Source organism: Melozone crissalis, unplaced genomic scaffold (genome assembly GCF_028551555.1).
Source record: "Melozone crissalis strain CALT ecotype California unplaced genomic scaffold, PUWL_Pcris_2 ptg000018l_1, whole genome shotgun sequence".
In the NCBI taxonomy this organism is placed as follows: domain Eukaryota; kingdom Metazoa; phylum Chordata; class Aves; order Passeriformes; family Passerellidae; genus Melozone; species Melozone crissalis.
The window spans coordinates 7,482,088-7,500,543 of NW_026535796.1; the positions used below are offsets into that span (position 1 = coordinate 7,482,088).

An 18,456-nucleotide genomic window follows, 5' to 3' on the forward strand; every position below is an offset into this window, starting at 1 on the left:
TGCACATGGAGGGAAGATAATGAGTTTTTGAATATATTATTTTTAGGGTTTTTCAGCAGCAAGTAGAGATTTGGTTGTAAATGGTTTAGTGCTTTCAGTAGGTTTAGAAAAGCTTCATATATACTCAATATGTACTGTTCAGAGTCTGTATAGGAAAAAATTTATATTGCTGGATATAAACAGAGAAATTTATATTATACATTTCAACTAAAAACTCATTGCAAACCTGTTCCTGTTGAGTTAGAATATAAGGATATTGCAGAGGCCACAGGCTGTGATTAATCTGTGATACAAATACTAAAGTATGAGATAAAGAGAAAAAATGAGCCATTTTAACTGAGTAGACTGTAACCCAGGGCATAGCACATCAAAATAAAATTCACATGGTGGTGTTGGGTAGAGAGTAAAGTTCACATGATTAATATTATTAGTGATAATAATACTTGATTCCAATGCTTTCAAAGTAGGAAAAAAAAAAAAAAAAAAAGAAAATAAAGATGACCTATCCATTTAAGGCACTCATTTAGGACTTCAGAGCTGGCTGAAAAAATACCCTGATCCTTCAGTTTCACATTTTCCCATTTAAATACAGATGACATTACTTCCCTAGATCATAGAGGGACAAAGGGAGGAGGAGGTTATGCTGAGGATAACAACAGCAAAGATTAAAAACTATACTTGTGGGCCACAGACAGAAGTAGTATATTAGAAAAAAAAAAAGATTAAAAAAACCGAAAAAAATCTAACCATCATTTACTTATACACTGGTTCCTCCTCTGTAGAAGAATCCACACTGAGATATCAGGAGCTGTGCTAATAAGAATAGCAGAAATTCTCAAATGTCATAGTAGGAATAAACTTCCAGCATCAGAACCATCTCTGTGCAAACATCCCTCGTGGATGGTATTTACCAGCTTTTCTTGGGGACATTAATTGGGTAAGTGAAAAAAGCACAAGATTGGTTTTGTTTTTTCCATATCAGAACATACATTAAGCATAAGCAAAACTAGCAGATCAAAATGTCTTCCTCCAGAAGACCAGAGTCATAAACATGGTTTAAAAGTTAAATCCTTTAGTTTTCTCGTTTGCAAGAGCTATAAAATTAACTTCAACCCAATAGTCCTACAAGGATTTAAGTTGTCACGTAGCAAAACAGGGGAAGTCTCACAGAGAAATGGAGATATCTGAAGCTTTTCCTTCTGATAATGGGACACAACTATTAAATATCGGGAAAATCAAGTCCCATAGTAAATATTATGGTTGTTTTTTTCTTCATTACACTGGAATTATGAATTCAGCAGGTCTAATTCTCTCTTGTAGATTATCTACACATACATGTAGATCAAAACCTTCAGCAGAAACTCCCTGTGTTTTACAGTGGCATGAGAGCTGATCCCGATGTCCCCACAAACACTGAGTGAAGCCAGTTGTTCACCTTCCCTGTTATTTTATCTCTGAACCTGACCCAGAACACAGGGATACTTTCATTAGTTTTGCCTAAATTTTGTAATTATAGAAGGAAAAATAGCAGATTCATCAAACAGAAGTCAAACAAACTTCACCTCAGTTTCTAGAAAACTCACTGTATCAGGCATATCCCAGGTTTAGGTCTGAGACTGCTTTTTCCAGACAGAATCATTTGGCATAAAAAACTGTGTACTCAGTATTAGACATTTTAAATGCACTTTCTTATTAAACTCTCTTCGTGAGCTGTTTATAGTTTAATGTGAAGCTACAGATGCAAAACTGAGAATAAAGTGCTTGCACAGAGAAATAGTGCCCAACCTTTTACAAGAGCTTTTCCAAGGAATTCCAATACAACAGCATTTTTTCCTAAAGATTATTTTGTTTTGTGGATACTTTTTTCCATTTTTATTTTTCTCTTCTGATTCCTAACATTTGCTGAATGAAGTTCTGCTGCACTAGTAGTCTCACTGTATCCTAATTAAATTAAGCAATTTTTTAGATGTTTGAATTCAATAGAAAATCCCTACATTTCCTTTCCAGAAAAGAAGAAAATAAAAATTTTCCTAATATTTGCAGCTGTGCCTTGATGGGGAGGATTGACTATGACTGCTAACCCATCTCTAATATTCATATAAAACACTGCAATAAAATGTGTGGTAAGATAATTTTTGTAACATCCTCTTTTAGATGTGAAATGAGATTTTCTTGATTTTCTTTTGCTTATATACAATCATAGGTAGTGTATTCTTTGGAATTACAGTGCTGAAAGTCACAATTGATAACAGTCTGGAGTAAGTAGGATCTTATCAAGTAACATGAAAAGATTGGGAGTTTGCTGAAGAAAGAAATTTAGATGGAGAATTCAGGACTGATTTTGAAATTGCTCCATTTCATTGATTGTTCTTTACTAACAACACACAGCTGCATAAAAGCAATTTTTTCCCATATTCAATTTAAACGTTAACAAGTGATTTCTCAGTGCTATTAATCTTAGTTTTTTTCATTTTGTAAACATGATAGAATTTCAAAATCTATACAATTTTTCATTCTTTTAAAACTAGTATTTCTTCCCATGCAAGTGCAGAAAACCACTTATTTAGAAGGAATAGCTCTCCAATTAAAACTTGTATCTTCAATCACAAGGATAAAGTGAATATCTGTGCTGTCTAATCTTATTCTGGAAAGAGAATTGTATATGTACATGCATAAAAGTGGCTGGAAGGAAGCTGAGTTTAGAGGAAGTTCTCTTAATGTCTCATTTGATGAGCACAGTTCATATGAATTAGATGACATTAATTTCCTTATCTAACAGGAGCTAGAGTTACTTGTGATTTCTGTAGCTGGTCATTTGACTTCCATTAAAAAAGGTTCACAATGTAAAAGAAGCTTTTGTTTGGGGTTTTTTTTTTTTTCAGTCTTCTCCATTGTCTAAACTATGGATTAATAATGAAAGGTAAAAAAAAAATAATTATATGTTTCAATAAAGTTTTCAATTTTTAAGAGCAAGCTACAGAAAAGGAGGGCTTAATTTTTCTTTCCTGCTCTTTGCCACAGTATTTGCAGAAATAATGTGATTCTTCTCTTTAAAGAGAGAGGAACACTTTACACTTTAATGTCCACAGGAACATCCATAGGGTGATGGATGAAGAAAAAGGAGCAGAGAAAGGAGCAGTTGAAATTCATGCAGCTTTTATGTGTAATTCTGCAGATGGACACAAGAAAATCAAGTGGAAAAAAACCCCAAACCAACGCACATCTCCTGACTGTGTCTTCCTGGGGGCTAATCGAGTTTTGAGGAGCACAGTGCAGGGGAGCTGACCCAGCTGTGTGCCAGGAAGGGCCAGGAGAACAAGGACAGCAATTAGCTCTCTTCTCTGTGGGTGCAAGAAGGGTAGAAATCTTTTCCATAGGTGCCACTGCAGCTTTTCTGTTAAAAAGCTAATTGATTTACATGTTAGGATTCGATTATTTAAGCTCATTTCCCATACTGGTAACACTGAGGATAACACCTCAGAACACTCCAGGAACCTTGCCTCTTTTCCTGTAGCAAAAATTGTAACCCAAATGCATTTCTTCTGCTGCATCCAGAATGCACAATATACACAGGAGAGGAGATGTGCCCCTGTGAAATGTACTCTGACTTCTGATGTCTTGCAGTTACTTTTTATATCTTGTTAAATAAGTTACTTCCACGAGTTCTTAGTTAGTAATTATTAGCTACACGACTCAGAAATGTCTAAATATAAATATGAGGAGTATTAGTACTGCAAGATTTATATACTTTAAATATAAATTTTAATTTTGATCTTAATTACATGTTCATCTTTCATGTCTTACAAATACAAACAAGTATATCAATGAAAAACTTATATTTGCCTCTGAAGATTTTTATTGCCTCTGGTGATAAGTAATGAAGAAGCAAAGTTTATTGCAAAACAAGGACATTAGCATAGCCTGTCTATCACAGAAGCTGTAAAGAAGAAACTTCCTACCTCATCTAAGGAGAGACAATTTAGTCAAAAGCCTTTGATATGTATGGAAAAGCAACAAAATTTTATACATTTAGAATGTGCCCAGAGAAGTGAGTTAAAGGATTTACACTCATTTCAGTGGGCTTTGAAAGAAGTCCATTGATATGTTCATTAATAATGGCATTAGGTGGCAGCTTTAGGCTTGTAAATCTGAATATTATTTAAAATTTAGTTCATAATCAAAGAGTTATAAATTGAAAGTGCTACTTATCTGCTGCACACAACCTAACAATCTGTAAGAAAAATTCAGCAGAGCATATTAATTCTACAAATAAGAATTATCATATGCCTTTTGAAATAACCACAACATCGCTGAATGGGCACAAGAAACAAAAACCAAACAAGTAAACTATGCTCTTGTTCCCTGAGGGTTTATTTTATAAATAAATAATTAAAATAATGCAATCCAGAGCAAATTGGAATTCTATGACCAGCTTGTTGTGCTCCTGTAAATACACTACAAAATTTTCAGACAAGATTTCTAACTAGAGAAAAACCTTCTAAATCACATTAACCAGAGTACAAAGGGGGTGGCCTGCATCTGCAGTTCCACTCATATTCCAGGAGTTCTCTGGAATAATTACACTCTAACCACAAGCAGGAGTGTGTTTAGCCAGAGGATTCTCAGAAGTGACTAAAAGTGCAGTCAGAACTTTCCTTAATTCAATTTATTTGTATACCTAGCTGATCACAAAGCAAAACATTTAACACAGCCCTTTCCTACAGAGTCTTTGGTAATTAAGTTCTTCACAGTCCCAGCCCAGAATGGTATCATGGGGGTTTTTTGTGCTTTCAGAGGTATTCTACCACTGAAACAGGATAACCCAGAAAGAAAACATAAACACTGCCTGCTCAAAAGTCTTAATATAATCCAGTATTCAAAGGCATGGATTTAGCAAAACTTTAAGCACAGTGTTACAATGATTCATAATAAGTCTTGAAGCAGGGGGAATACATAGGAAACATACCAAGAGGTTTTGAATTCCACTATAACAGCATTCTAATTCAATATATTATAAATAGACCCAAGATTTATTAAAGAAATCTGGATCTTCTAATTGTTTCTCTCTCCTTAACACAGCTTAGTACTGTCCAGGTTGCATTTTCATTATTTTATTTCTAGAGCAACCACAATTGCAGCATTATTTTTCTTCCTAACAAGACAAACAAAAACTCAAAGCAGCAGAAGCAGGGAAAACAGATTTTCAAAACCAATTGAGATTACTCTCAACTGGTTTTGAACATTAATCATTTTCTTTTGAAACATCCCAATTTTTTAAAAAAAATTTTTTTTTCTGGAAGAACACACCTGTTGCACCTCAATGCAATGTTTCTGAGATGTTTCTCAGAAGTTACTTCAGTGTAACTGTGATGCTGAAATAATGTCAACTTAAATGAAGGCTAATTGTGATGGCAAAATAATTTTGCAGTTAAGCAATGTATTTTGTTGCTATTTCCTTTCTATGAATTTTAAATAAATTTTAAATCAAAATTTTAAATCAGAATTTCAATCTCTTTGCACCTGCAAGGATCTCAGGTAAATTTCCAAGGTTTTTGTCAGATTTAGGTCTCTCTGGGCCAGGTTGTTAAAGAGATTAGGCCTCTCACTACTGCAAATATCCCTGTGGTCATGTTTTCAAAAATATTTGAAGCATTTAAGACCCATTGACTCAGGTGACATCTTAAACTATTTTGAAAAATGAGATAAATGTGTGTGAATCACATAATATTACCCTTAAAGTTTTCAATTAACTTGATCCTGATGTGTTCTTCCCCCAGCTGACACTACAGCCATGGAATCTAAATGCTGCTGCTGGCTCAAAGCATTATTTGGGTTCAAGGGCAGAGTGGACAGGTATTTGGAAGAGGGAAGAGAAATCTATTTGACTGATTCAAAATACACAAACACCACCAGGATCTAGAAATCCCTGGAAATTAGCCAGAGGTAGAGATAGTATTAGTGCAAAAGTCTAATTTTCCCCTGTTCTTCCTCATTCCTGTGTCTGCATTTATGATTACTCCTGAAATCAAATGGGTATTTTCCTGAGTTTTTTCCCCTTTATGCCAAAGATCTCCTTTTTATTTTTTTATCTGAGTTCTTTTGTAACAACTTTAGCCCTTCAAATACAGTACTGGATGATTTTTTTATTAAGATTTGCTTTCTCCCTATGGAAATTCACACCTATGGGTTGGCCAGCTGTCTTTCCTTAAGACAGAAGTAGTTTTATTCACTTTTCTGTTATGCAACACCAACTAGTGGACATGAGAACCTGGATCTCTGTGATGCTCTGTACACCTTGGGCTTAGGGTTGACAGGTTTTGGTCAAAACCTAAAGTTACTCACCTTGAGTTTCACACAGGTATTAAACTTAGCACAAAATACTTTTCAACCACATCCTTACAGTAACTTCTAAAGTATAACTATTGATATATTTTGCTGTTTCAGGCTATTAAAATAAATAGAAATATAAATAGAAGTATTTTTGAAGGACTGCTGGAGGACTTTAGATATCACTTTCTAGAACTCAATATCACTTTGGTAACTTCCAAGTGGTGTGCATTCACTTACAAATTTTCAATTTCCTCCTTGGAGCATTAGCTCAATATGCCATAGCAAAGATAAGGTTTTTCTGCTCTAGAGTACCTTAAATGTCCTGCATTTAGGGGATATCTGCAGCCTGCAGTAAAGGAAAGCCTGCAGCTTCAGCTCTATCATGGACTCAACATATATAGACTGAATTCTGCATAAGAAAACCAGCCTGTATAAGAGGATGAATGAATACAAGAGAATACATTAAAATGCATTTATAAGGCTACACTCTCTCACATTTCTTTCTCTATGCCAAAAAAAAAAAAAGTCAAGAACTCATTATTTCTTTAGTTATTAATTTAGTTTAGGAAGGAGTAACCCTCAGTTGCTTAAGCAACTTGACAACTCTACACCTGCTATGACACAGCTAATACTGACAAAAAATAGCACTACTAAGTCTCTAAAAGCCTGAATAGGTATAGATGGCAAAAGCATTGCCTAGTTTACCAACTAACCTTCTAATTCTCACAGTATCTTTTAACCATTTCCTATCTTCTAGCTGTCAATCAAGAACATTAAACAAATACCATATATCTTGAATTCTTGAATTGAATGATTTTGTCTTTTGGGAAGACTGTCTCATTAAAACTAGCTAAAACCCATTCATTTGCAATACATCAATCTTCAGTTTTCCCTCATTTCCATACTTGAACTTTATATCAGTTTCTAGGTGTTCAATGTATTTGAATAGTTTAAACAGACATAGACATCATAATGTGAAATTTTTATGTCAGATTCAGCTAATGAGCAATTAACAACTATATTCTGTCATGGGTTATTTGCTGCTGATCACCAGAGCACTTTTCAGTAGCTGCAACTATGGTTCAGAAAAGAGTTTTTCTCAGTGGTTTTGAGTACAACACACAAGGAAGAGGACAGGAAGAGGCAAAGTGGGAGAAGAACCTCACCTAGCTATTAAGTGAACTGAACTTTAGCTATGGGGAGAGGCTGACTATGGTTTTTCCAGGTCAGCAGAGGAAGAATTTTCACTGTGTGCCACTTTTAGCACCAAGTGTTGATATCTATCTGATGGTGGGATATGTTTTCTGAGAGTATGCAGAGACACAAAGTGTCTTTGTCTATCAAAGTGTCTTTGTCTTTCACTGCTATCTTGAAAAGTGGCAGACTTAACCTGATAGGATTAAGTATTTCTTTTTAGGAAAACCTTTATCCTTCAGAAGTGGGCACCCTGTCTTTGGCTGAAGTCTGAGAGGCACAAAATTACACTGTATAACCCCTGGGAGGCGAAGAAAGCAACAACAACAAAAACCACCAAAAAAAAAAAACCAGATAGGAGGGTCAATTAAATACATCCTGAAGTAGAAAACCTCTATTTTCTACGGCCTTAAAAAAAATATCCACAGTCATCCTGTGACTCTTGCAGAATCCCAGCACATGTGTCCGGGCACCAGCAGCAGGGGTTGAAGGTAAAACTCAATTAGAACCCAATGGGCACTCTACAATTCCTAAGGAATCTGGAAAAACTAAACCACAAAACAGCTATGCCCATTTCATTTTCTTGACCTTCCTTAACAAATCTGTTCTTTTGAGGGTACCAACTGAGATTTGATGCCTGTAAATTTCCCCACATTTAGAACAAGTTATTTGTGTAAGCCTACATAAAATATCTGTACACACTACAGCAACTTCTTAAATCTTGAAATCTGAGTGTGCCACCTGCAATTAGAAGATCTTGGTTTAGTATCTGTACTAAGGGTGTATTCCAGCTTTCAGGGAGAACTACAGTTGTCTACTAAACAGTCACATCAAAGATCAAATCCCATAATTAAATTTCAAACTACAGTGAACTATAAATAATTTTCTGATCTCAGGGGTTAGAACTGGGATCTTATGTCAACAGAATACTTTGGGGGCATATATCAATCCACAGTATTTCCAAGCCAAAACAAATGCAAAAGATCTGTCTTCACACATAGTAGTGTGTTTAAAAATGTCGGAAATGTCAACCGCTTACATACTTTCATATTATCCCTAATTAATACAAATTGCCTTTAATTTCACATTTAGTAAAACATATTGCTGCCCAAAATAAGGACTATAATTTTTATCAGCAATTATTATTACTGATGTATCAACACAATTATTTAAATTCAATGTATATAGAGGCAGAATCCATGCAAGCATTTACAGTTTTTGTTCCCTCTGTGTTTCTTCCCTAATTTTTGTGGCTTGGAGCTCCTCCAGATGCTGTCTCTGACTTTGTGGTTTTGTATTTGAGATCCCATCTCCTGATTCACGGCATTCCTTGATTGACAACTAGACTCAGATATGAAAACAAACAGTTACCTGTGTATAATCTGTGCCTGATAGCTGCACTGCTGAGTTTCCCCTTCGTGGTGAACCTACTGTTTCAGACTTTACTCATTTATTGGGTCTCTGAGTTACTGTGCTTACTGAGCTACTCAGTAACGGGTGACACATGTGAGCTCCACACTGCAAGCTGCTCTTCAGACTCACAGGATTTTTCTCTAGTTCCTCCCTCTTCATAAACTAAATTATTTTAAAAGAACATTGGGTTTTGTATTTCCAAACCAATGTGCCTCCTAATTGAATGCAGAACACTTTCAAACTATTTTCCATTAGAGGCCCACCTTTTTTTTTCTGATTTTAATGCACAGTATAATACCTTCATTGGAAGATTAAAATTGTTTTAGTAGAAGTAAAACCCGTTATTATACGCTTTTTTAGTGGTTTTGTGTTGTATAATGTAGGGTGAATTATGTAAAACATACCAAACAGGATACTCTACAAGCTGCTACTTGCATGCTGCAAACAATCACAGTTTCACTGATAGACTGGGACTTAGCATCTTAAAATTCCTGTGGAAATCAAGTGCATTTTAAGTATTGAGTTTGATTATTTAATCAGACAACTTGCATTTTGCCCCGGCTAATTTGGAAAGCTGATAATATTTTACTCATAAAGTAATTGTGCACCTGTTGTGATGGAAACCTGTTCAAACAAATCTTAATAGACATGAAGATTCACTCCCAACATGAGTGTGTTAGCCTCTCATTACTGCTATCTATGGGGCAACAAATTTTAAGCAGCTTAAAGGTCTCAGCTTAATCTTAGATAACTCTTCAAGAACATTTATGACAATATGTCTAGAAAGAAACTTTGTTAAAATATATCAATACAGACTAAGGTAAATATTAGGATATGTGTGTTAAACTAACAGCAATTTAAAGAAAAAAGGGTAAGAAAGGTATGTTCATAATAACATGGTTTCACTGTGAGAGCTAATGACAAAGATCCAGTTTTCATCAAGCTGCCTGGCTATAAATCCATTAATATTATCATCACAGAGAGTAATACCTACAATGAATTCATAGGATCAGGGCAGGCTACATCCTTCCTAGATTTGTGTTTCCTCAGTTCAGACAAATTTCTATGGAAATTATTTCAATACATCTTTCTATTTTGTTTAAAATTCATATATTGGTATTAATTGATTGATGGGACTTCATCTTTATCGTGGTTTTGAAAGTTTTCTCTATGGGCAAATTGTGCCAAAACAAAACCAAAACAAAATTCATTGGGATGGAAAATAGATAAATTATTTACTTTAATCCACCATAAATATTTGAGGGAGGAACAAAAGGGACATAGTGAATTGATATCAATTCACTCACCAAGTAAGGGGACAGCATTGTGAATGACCTGACTGGAGCAAGGGGATCATGATTAGCCTGAAATCACTTTAATGTTGGCAGAAGGAGGTGAAAACAAGGAAAATGAGCCCATTTTGGCTAGATTTGCCCTTTGGCAGAAAACTGTCAGATGTCATTGGTCAGATCCTAAGTGAGGTGACACAGTTAAACAAATCAAGATATCTTGAAAAAAACACTGATAATTAACCTCCTCTGAAAGGTCAACTTGTTTAGAGGGGACAAGGACAACCCTTCTTGTATTTCTTCTACTATTCCTCATTGAGCTTTGGCTTTTGAGGCAGTGGCTGTGTCGGGTTGCACATTATGTTCTTGCTATTATCAGTTGCAGGGCAGTTACTAAATGTGCTCCTGCTTCATTTTTCCTCAATACTAATGCTATGTGCCTTGAGTCTTACAGATGACATTTCTGACTTGCCTCAATTTGTTAAGTTCCCATTAGGGTATTTTTATGTATCTCTCAAGAAAATAAAAAAAGAACCTGATATCTCTGGTATCATCAGGACATCCTCATTACCACACAAGAGCAACACATCAAGATGCCCCTTCAAGACACAACTTTCTGTTCAGAAATGAAGTTTAAAACTGAAAGTGAAAAGGAATGCCACAAAGGTTCTCATTATTCAGGGCCAAAGTTTGATATTGCTCAGAAAGTTATATTTCATGCATGGGGTCTCTTTCCAAATTCACTGCAGAAAAGAAGGCTGAGGAAGAGTGCAGAAACAGCTTTCATATAAGGAATAAATAAATGTATTTTTACTTTTCAAGCTGGAAAAGTGACAGAGTGTAGTGTAAAAAAGGAGATGAGCAGAGAACAGTTCATTCTGAGAATGTCCATTCTAAGATCTAGGGACACCTGCAAGGTACTGGGTGCAAATACACACCATATTGCTAACTGCTGAGCTGATCCCCACAGACTGCAGCTCTCTGTTAAAGGGTTCAAAAGTGGTTGGACATGTTCATAGATGATAATTCTATCAAGGGTCATTAAACCTGAATTACCACCTCTGAATCAAGCAACCCATTAATCATATTTTGTGGGAAATTGAAAGAGTATGCTGAGGAAATATTAGTGTATGTTTGCCCTTTCCTTACACCCTTCCACAGGCTGAACAGTGTCCAGGGACAGAATGCTGCAGGACATTGTGTTCTTTAAATGGCACTGAAAGTTCCCTGAACATGAAACACCAATCACAAAAGACTGATGAAAGTACATCTGGAGGTTTCCACAACATCCAAATTGACCAGAAAATTTTAGTCCTTTACATATTGTGCCTATATGTATTTTTCTAGATAAATGCTGACATTCATCAATTGGTTTGAATTTGACTTTGTAACAATAAGCAACGAAAAGTCAAAAGCACTGAAGCATGATGAAATATAAGAAATGGAGCTTCCATTTTTGTTTCAGCCATGCAGACTCCTGCATATACACTTACTTTTCCATAAGAGGTTGTGCATTTGTCTTCAGTAGGAGTTTTATTTTGCTAAAGGTAAGAAACTTTATTGGCAACTAAGCTAAGACCAGAGTCAAAAGAATTTGCCAGGGACAGCCACTTTAAGAGGAGAAGGGACTAAGGTCCAAGTAGTGATATATTCTTCAACACAGAAGCCTTTCTACTACATTTAAAGGTTCTGTATTTATTACAGAAAGCCATGACTGATATACTGAAAATATATATATATATATATATAGATTTATATTTATATTTATATTTATACACACACACCACCAAAACAACCTCCCAGCAGAGGAAATTGGCAATTTTTTTGTGGAAAAAGTGGAGAAAACTGACCTGTAATTTTAGTTTATAGGCAACCTAATTTCTGCTAAAAAAATTTAGATGGCTTTTAATACTGTACATTTTCTTGTCACTAATTGTAAAAATAAAGAATGGATCACATTCCAGAAGGCAGTCTGTTGTAATGTGCAAAAGAAATGTCTTGCTGTTTCAGTTCCTTATTATTAGCATCATTATCCATCTTGTTGCTTTTTCCCATGAACTGTTGATACTATTTCTTACTACATTATTTGGGACACATTTCACAAAACTCAGAATATAAGTGGGCTGTCATATTTATTTCAGTATAGTGCAGAGTTCATACACTGACCTCTGAATAGTTAAGCTTAGAAATATACACTGATAAGGTAAAAAACATATAGATTTCTGTGATTGTGGTAAGTAAAAAAATCATTTTGTGCCTGGAACTAAAGGCCATGCATCCTGCTTGATGCTTTTTATAAAATATATTCAACAATATGGAAAACTTGATTTATGTGAAAGGTTGATTACAGTGTAATTTATAGTTCTGGAGTTTTAAGAAGTAGAAATGGTAATAGTCATTAACTTTCAACATTAGAAGTAGGCATGATTGTGAGAGGTGGCACTGAAATACAACCCTCTCACCAAAAGACTAGAGCAACAAAAATGTTTGGCTTTTTTTTTTTTAATGTGATAAACACAGCTTCAATCCTGCCAAGACTTATATGGACATAATTTAAACACTAGCACTATGTGCAGTGAGCAGTCCAATCTCTTCCACAGAACTATCCTCTGTCTGTACAACTGGGGCTATGTCTGCTTAAATCCATAATCTGAAGAAATCTATTTAATATTAAAAAATAAGTCAAGAAGATGTAAGAAAATGTAGTTGAATGCCTTTCATACTGGTGATTAGTTTAATTGTGCTGGTATCTTGACCACAACAAACAGATATGATGGGGCTTGGTAATTTTAACAAAATATTTTCCTTTTTGGAATTCATTACCTTCTTCAAGCAAATTTGACTAAAGGGCGTGCAAACATTAACTGTTGAAAGTGCTTATGAAATATTCAGGCATTCAAATGTCTTAATTTAGAAGGTCAGGTTAGACCTGGAAGCACAGCCCTTGTACCATGTTACACAAAGTGCTGGTGGCTGACTGGAGTAATGGCACAACAAAAGCACTGCTCTGATCTGGAGAGCTGCCACACAAAGCTGAACGTATCACTTCATCGGATCATGGCAATAAATTCATTATGAGAAACCTTTACAGCCTGTGGTATATTCCTAATCAGGAGCAATTTCTTGAGGATTTGGGTGTTGGGGTTCTGGGCTGTGCTGTTTTGTTGAATGTTTTCATTGGTTTCACTAATTGGAACCAGTTGGTTCTTTTTCCTGTGTATTGATTTTTTAAATCCTAGCAGTTAACAATGATTCTAATGTATCATAACACTTTAGACCTTAATCATATAGTGGGGCTTCTGCTTGTAGCTTTTGTTTGAGTTTTAATTAAGAAGACCTTGTGTCTCAAAGCCTGAGCTGGGTTTTTAATTGCTAGTATGTATATCACACAGACTTCAAAAGAAATAAAATATGTTTATAACAGAGAGCACAAAGGAGAGCTTTGAAATGTCTATAGCCATACAAAGTGACATAATTAAAAACCTCTGAGTGCCTCTGTGATATAAGGCTTATATATATTTATTTATACATATTTATGAGGCAGACTGTTATATACCCTTCAACTTCATGAGAAAGAATTTTTAGCAATTATACTGAAAAATAATTACTACAAATTCAGACTATGGTGTTGATCAGGGCTAAAGGAAAACAGATTTATTTTCCTCTAAATGGACTTCACATTTGATATAGCGCAGCAAGAAACACCTGAAAGCTTATCTGTGAAGACAATTTTTTTTTTTAAATAGAAGCAAAAATAACATTTTAAAATGTTTTGTAAATCATGCATGTTTTTTAAAAAATTAATTCACTGTAAAAACCACAACTTTCTCAAGGATTCATTCATGCACAACTCTTTCCAAGACTATTCCAGAAATGGAGAGTGTTAAATTACTGGATTCAAACAGTTGTGCTTTACAGTCCTCTTCCAGTCATTAATACAGACAAAAAATGCTCCTAGAAAAAATCTCCTTGTGTCTCTCCTGTTCCCATACCAGGGACAAACATCCTTTCCAAAATTGTTTGTGGATATCTTACTAGAGCACTATCAAGTGGGTGCAGTTGCTTCATTACACTAAATTCTACTTTCCCAAGGAAGCAGGAATCCTGCCTCCCACCTACCCAAATATTTTGAGGCCATTAAATGTTCACATGTCACACAGAACAGGGGGTTCAGACTCTTATTACTAAAGCAGCAAATATAAAAGGAGATGGGACAAGCACGGGAAGCATAATAGAAACAGCCTTCTGTGTTGGATAAAGCCATGGGCATCAATCGCTCGCCTCCCCAAAATAGAGCCTACTGTACAAAGACAGCATGTGACATTCAAGTCACAATGCCTATAAATATAGAGAGTTCCAGCTGTAAACAGCACCAGTGGCAGGCACAGGACTAACCTGCAGCACAGGAGCTGCTGACCCAGGAGTCACTCTGCTCCGAGGCTGCTGGACCAATTCTGACCCTTCCACGATAACATCATTGCTTAAGTTACTTAAAGACTGACCTTTCTTATTTGATCTTCAAAGCCTCTGCATGCTGAGAAAGACCATTGAGGGCTATTTCAGTAGGACAACTGCCTGATGCATGCAAGACCGTGCTATTCCAGAGATTTATATTTGGAACAGAAACAGAAAACTTAAAACAGACTCTGTATAGTGATAAATGATGCTACTCTGCCTAGCTGTGGCTGCTGAAGAAAAACTAGATAACCAAGCAACAGAAATACATGCAGTGAGGGAGGGTGAGGACAGAGCTCTGTGCACCCAAATATCTGGAAATAAAGAAAGGAGCCCTGCCTCGCTTTGTTTATTCAAATATGTAATAACAGCAATTAGAATGAAAAGTATTTCCTGATCCTAATTTTTATACAAAAGAAACCAAATACTGCAAAAGCCAGATGTAAGCCTAACAAATTGCTTGTATACCTTAAATAAATCTATTTGCATGCACTCCCTGGCAAATAGCATACAATCAAATGATTTGCACAGACAGCTCTGGGTTTGTTTTTTTTCCAGGTGAGCAAGGCATTTAACTTAGGTCAACTGCTTCAGAGACCTTTGAAAACTTGATCTATGTGTTTCATTTATAAACATATCAAATGAACAAGCAGACTTATTTAACCACTGGAATTTGGCTAGAAAGCATTCTGCCAGATTCTCCTCAGTTTCATGCAACCTCCCTGAAGTCAATGGCTTGTTTGGCTGGAATTCAAGGAAGAATCTGGACCATTATCAATAACTGAAATCCTAATAAAGAAACTCAGAAAAAGCAATTTTACAAGTGAGGCACACTATGCAAGAGTAATTGTGAACAGGAACAATCCCACATCGAGAAAAAAAGAATTATTCACTGTTTGTTACTTTTGTATTGGCCTCTATTGTCTGAATTAATAGATATAGTTTATAATTATATCTTGATTAACACTATTGTGTTCTAAATATAGAAGGTAAAGCAAGAAAATACCGTTTTTATTTGTTTCTCTCAGCCAATTATCTTTTCTTCTTGTCTGTGTGCTTCCCAAACATGAATAGAAACAGTTTGTGTCAGTGGTACATTTTTTTTTTCCTGCTTTCATCCTTTTTTCTGGCACTGATTCTTAGTGAACTGCCTTCCCACAACCAAGATGCTAGTCTTTCACTGAAGGGGGAGGGCTGTGGTTGTGCAGACACAGAGGAAGAATATGTGCTCAGGTTATCCTTAGTGAGAACAACGCCTTCTCTCTAAAATAAACAACTCCCAGTAACAGTCAGTGCAAAGAGCAGCTCCTCACAGGACCACACCTTCCTTTCTTATACACAACTTTTTTTTTCTTTAATGAACTCATTTATTTATTTTACTGCATCACTTCATGTCTCTAAGTCAGACTGTCAGTAATATGAGCAGAAATTCTGCACAAGAGCAATTCAATAAAATTATTTAGAATCTAACGGAAATTGAGGAAAAATCTATTTGACCTCCCAAAGACAATAGATTTTCAAATGCAGTTCTTTCAGATCCCAGAATACCCTGCCAGTTACCTTGCTGGAAATTCAATCATCCCCATGAAAATGAACTTCAGGATTGTGGATTCTACCACCTTGAACAATGAAAGGACTTATTTTCAAGTATGCTTCCCTACTTTGCTTTGTTTCCTTCATGTAATCAGATTTTCAAGATGCCTTGTGCTAGATTGTTATTTGCTTGCGGATATTTTTTCCTTTCTGAGCTGGTTGAAGGTACACAAATGCTGATAGGAGTTAATAGCAGAATACTGGGTTAATAGTGGTATTACTGGCTCAGAGGTAACCAGCCTGGAGACAGTGGTTAGGCCATGGGTTTGGGAGCCCAAAGGAAAGAATTCCAACTTCAGACCTGCTCCTACTCCAGCTATGTAACCCTGCACCTAGTTTTCTTCTTCTATAAAACAATACTAATGCCTTTGTCAAGGGGTTTGAAGTGTAAACCACAACATAACAGCAACCATTTTCTGTCTTCCATGTTGGTTCTATTTTTAAAAAAATTAAATGCAGCTGCAGTAGCGAAGATTCAGCTTCGCATCTTGCTGGATGCCAACGAGCAGCATGGATGAATATTGCAGATATTATGACAACTTAAGGACAGGTTACTCAGGAAATGGGCTGTGGAAACTGACTGAGGGACTGGCAACACATAAATCTGCTGAGCCTAATCAGATGACCTTTTTTACACACCTAATAGGCTATTCCCCTGGAAAAGGTAGTTGGGAATTCTTCCAAATCTGAGTGAGAGTGCTTTGTAGGGAGATGGGAAAAGGATGAGAGGCAAGAACTCCACCCACTCACTCTGCAGTGAACATATATGCTAAGAAAATAGGAGGAACAACAGAAATCCAGAAAAACAAACCTTTCTTTTTCAATAAATGAGATGTCATTAGAAAGCATTTTGTGCCATATAAAAGAATAAAGAACATTATTCTGCATTGTTAGAGATGCCACCTCTTTTAAATTTGATTCGCTAATAGCATTCAAGTAGTTTCTATTTAAGGACTAAGCAGCTATATTTTGCAATTAATAGACAATAATAATTCAACTAGCATTCAATGTTTTCCACACTATTAAGAGACAATATGGCTTTAAATAGATTGTGATTTCAAGACATATTTTTTTGGGGATTTGATGCAGTCAATCTTAGCACGTTCCTGCAAAATTGTATGCTATGTTTCTGTCACTGATATTACTATGGGATTTCTTACCTGCCTAACATATATGCATTGTCATAATTCTACCAGAAAAATCAGGAGAATCCAACAGATTTTTGGTCCTGAAGGAACCAATTATAACTTACTTATTAAAAAGAGCCAATCTTTCATCTACTTGTATAATAAAAAAAAAAATTGAACTATCCTGAATTTCCCCAGTGGAAATTTAAATCCCTAAGCATCAATTTTCATCAAATAGAATATATATATTTTTTTACATTAAAGAATTTTAAAGAAAAGAGTTATTAATATGATGAACAAGACTCTTTGTTTCCACACCTTTGTAGTTGCAGTTTAAGAAAATTATACAAATGAAGAGAAATAAATCTTAGGTATTTTGTGTACTCCACAAACATGCCTTATGACCCCTTTTCACAGCACAAAAAAAAGCACATGGTAAATTAGTTGCTTAATCAATAACACTGAATTTCTTCTCACCAGGAAAATGCATGGAAGAATTGATGGGTGGAGGAAAACACTTCAAGTTTTCTACCTAGTACTTAACTGCCAAGAGAATTTCACTTTTCCTAGGATGCTGGCTCAAGAAATAATGAGAATACTGGAAATTACTGCCTACATATATAACAAATTTTGCACTGATTTCAGTAAGTCCCAAATTGTCTCCAGACTGGCTCTTTCTCTGCATAAGGGGATTAATAGAAACCCTTTTATTTATTTTTTTTTAATCAAAGATTTGGAATAGCAATGGCACAATTACCACCCTTTATAATCTGAAGATTATTTCTACAAACAGTTTGTGCAACTGGGAAGAAGCAGTACCAAGTACTGGTAACTCTGCATTTCTTCCTCTTCCTCGGCTCAGAGATATATGGCTGATGTCAGTGAACTAATGTAACTAATCTGGTGTTTTGTGAGAACATCCCTGATACTGCCTATAACGGATTGTGACATACTCCATGTTTTTTGCACACTCATCAGTCATTTCTAAGATAAACATTAAAAACCAGGGTGAGTTGCCTGAAAAGAATGGCACCCTCTAGTCATGACAGCTATTT

At 35.5% G+C, this 18,456-nt stretch overlaps 1 protein-coding gene across 7 annotated transcripts in view; it reads right to left on the reverse strand.

Moving 5' to 3' along the window:
* SOX6 (SRY-box transcription factor 6) overlaps positions 1-18,456 on the reverse strand; it is a 370,323-nt gene that overhangs the window by 153,037 nt on the left and 198,830 nt on the right. The window lies entirely within an intron of this gene.